Source organism: Urocampus carinirostris, chromosome 1 (assembly GCF_059441175.1).
Source record: "Urocampus carinirostris isolate Australia breed hairy pipefish chromosome 1, RoL_Ucar_1.0, whole genome shotgun sequence".
NCBI lineage: Eukaryota > Metazoa > Chordata > Actinopteri > Syngnathiformes > Syngnathidae > Urocampus > Urocampus carinirostris.
In genome coordinates this window covers 3,348,269-3,351,070 of record NC_142349.1, presented here as the reverse complement: position 1 = coordinate 3,351,070, position 2,802 = coordinate 3,348,269, and the positions used below count along the sequence as shown (strand labels likewise).

The 2,802-nt window shown below is 37.6% G+C and overlaps 1 pseudogene; it reads right to left on the bottom strand.

Annotated features, from left to right (window-relative positions):
* Positions 1–784: 784 nt before the first annotated feature.
* Positions 785–957, bottom strand: LOC148373264 (U2 spliceosomal RNA; annotated as a pseudogene).
* Between the last annotated feature and the right edge of the window lie 1,845 nt (positions 958–2,802).

Sequence of the window (2,802 nt, the reverse complement as noted above, 5' to 3'; positions counted from 1 at the left end):
TGAATACACAGAACATTTTATTTTGAAGTGGAGATTTTAGAACTAATGTCCCGAGAACATTTTATTTTGAGGTCAATATTTTATAAGTAATGCTCAGAGATCTTTGCCTGTGGATTTCCTTCCTGAAACTAGTTTTAGCAACATGAAAATTGTCAGATGTTTGTATAGGGAGAAGAGCCTAAAATAATATTAAAAGGAGAAATGGATACATACGTACTTATATTTATATATAACTAGAAAAATGTATTAAATATATACAGCGGTACCTCTAGTTTGTAAGTAGAGACACACGTTTAATGCGAATGCGCAAACCCGTTTCTATTGAAGTGGTGGAAATTTTAGATGTAACGTCCAGTGATAAAAATGGATGGCAGTGTTCACCAAAAGTGAACATTGCCATCCATTTTTATTTACAGGAGACCCACAGAAAAGTCTCAAGAATCTACAAAAAGTCACAGGAAGCTTGCCAATTTGTTTTAAAAGTGGAATTTTCAAGAGTTATGCTCAGTTTTCCTTTCCTTTGGTTGTTTTTAATGCCATTTTCATTGAACAATTTGGTAAATGAATCCATCGTGAACGGACCCACAAAAATGCCTCTCGACACATAAGAAGTTTGCTGGGGGTTTTGGGGTTTTTAAGGGTTATTGTTCTATCTTCGTTATTCATTATCCATTATCTGTTATCGGTCAGTTCATAATACGCTACAAAGCCTAGGAGCCGGGACACTTACTCTCAGCCAAAAGGCCAAGCTAAGGTCCTATCCCTAAAGCCTTGCTGCGATCATTGCGAATGCACCGTTCCCGGAGGTACTGCAATACCGGGCCGATGCGTGGAGTGGACAGAGCAGGCTCTTATTCCATCTCCGGATTGCAAAAATCAACTTAGCCAAAGGCCAAGCTAAGGACCTAGCATCAAAGCCTTTATGGCATTGTTACACGTGCGAAGCTGAGAAGTTTGCTGTTTTATTTTTAAATTGAAATTTTAGAAGTCATGTCTAGTCAAGTCATGTTTATTTGTATAGCCCAGGGGTCAGGAACCTTTTTGACTCAAAGAGCCATAAAAGCAAAGTATATTAATTTTATTTTGGGAAAGGGCCACACCACATATTATGAGACAAATTTACTAAATTGCTAAACCCGCGCCCCAGACAAAAGCTTAGTCGTCAGCACATTTATTTTTGATGATTTGATAAAAATTATGAAAAGAGCATAATGCCAGAGCCCGTGTCCCCAAATCAACAAACATACCACTTTAAACTTGTCTCTTTCTTGCAATTACTCAAGATCGGTTAAACTCGTTTTGACCCTTCATCCATATTGGTTTCAAAACCAGATGCAAGCAGTTATTTTGTAAAAACGTCACAACATTCTGCAAACAGGGAGCCTGATGTGCTTTTATCTTTGGTGCAGACGGCGTAAGGCGAGAGATGGGAGGGAGTGCTTGCACTTTTTGCATAGCTCCACCCATCCCTCCCACTCAGCCAATCAAATAACTTTAAACTATCTTCGGGTGTTTTGGCGTATTTACAGTTTGGATTTCATCATATTGTATCTGAACACTGAACACAGATTATATAGTGAGTTTTTATATAAAGGATTCTTTAGCGTTGTACAGCCAAAACAAGTTTTTTTTTTTTTTTTTTTTTTTTTGGTGTGACACCTTGACTGTAAATTGTAGTGAGAAACGTGCCCTATATATTCCACGATGTACTGCAATTGCAGCTATGGATTGGCTTTGCGTGTATCTGAACGGGATTGATGGATTAGGTTTTTAACGAGATGGAGAAAATTCGCATGTAATCAAATTTGTCTCTGAGCCAAAGGTACTCATAGAAAGAGCCATATATGGCTCGCTAGCCATAGGTTGCCGACCCCTGGTACAGCCCTTAATCCCAAGGAGTCTCAAAGAGCTCCACAAACCACAGATAATTGCAAACACAGATGATTGTTACACCATGCCCTGATCTAAAACCTACAGGGGGGCAAGGAAAAACTCAAAACCTCGTCGCCTTGTGCACTTGATTTGTTTCCAGAAACGAGTTTTCGAAAAGTGAAATTTGACAGACCTTTTTATCCACTGGAGACTCATGAAAAAGTCTAAAAGCCCGGGAGGTTGCCATTTTTTTAGGAAGTGGACATTTTGGAGCTGCTGCTGGAAATGTGAATTTCCCTTCGGGGATGAACAAAGTATCTATCTATCTATCTATCTATCTATCTATCTATCTATCTATCTATCTATCTATCTATCTATCTATCTATCTATCTATCTATCTATCTATCTATCTATCTATCTATCTATCTATCTATCTATCTATCTATCTATCTATCTATCTATCTATCTATCTATCTATCTATCTATCTATCTATCTATCTATCTATCTATCTATCTATCTATCTATCTATCTATCTATCTATCTATCTATCTATCTATCTATCTATCTATCTATCTATCTATCTATCTAATGTCCAGGGATCACTGAAGTTGGAATTTTTCGCTTTTCTGTCGGAAAAGAAATGTGAAAGTTGGTAGATGTACCAATCACTAACAGACACAAAAAAATCCCATAAAAGGGACGGTGTGTAATGTCAAATTTGCCCACTACATGTTGCTGTACTGTGTCGTACAACCAAAAATGAGTGCTAAAAAGTACAAGGAAGAATACAAAATATAGTGACTCCAAGTGACCAAAAAGCACCAGTTTTTGTCTCCTTTGTTTGCCTGGCTTATCACAAGATTTGTGTATTTTCAAGTACTGACAAGATGTGTGACAGTGACATTTGTCTAGGTGCGCCTCATATCATC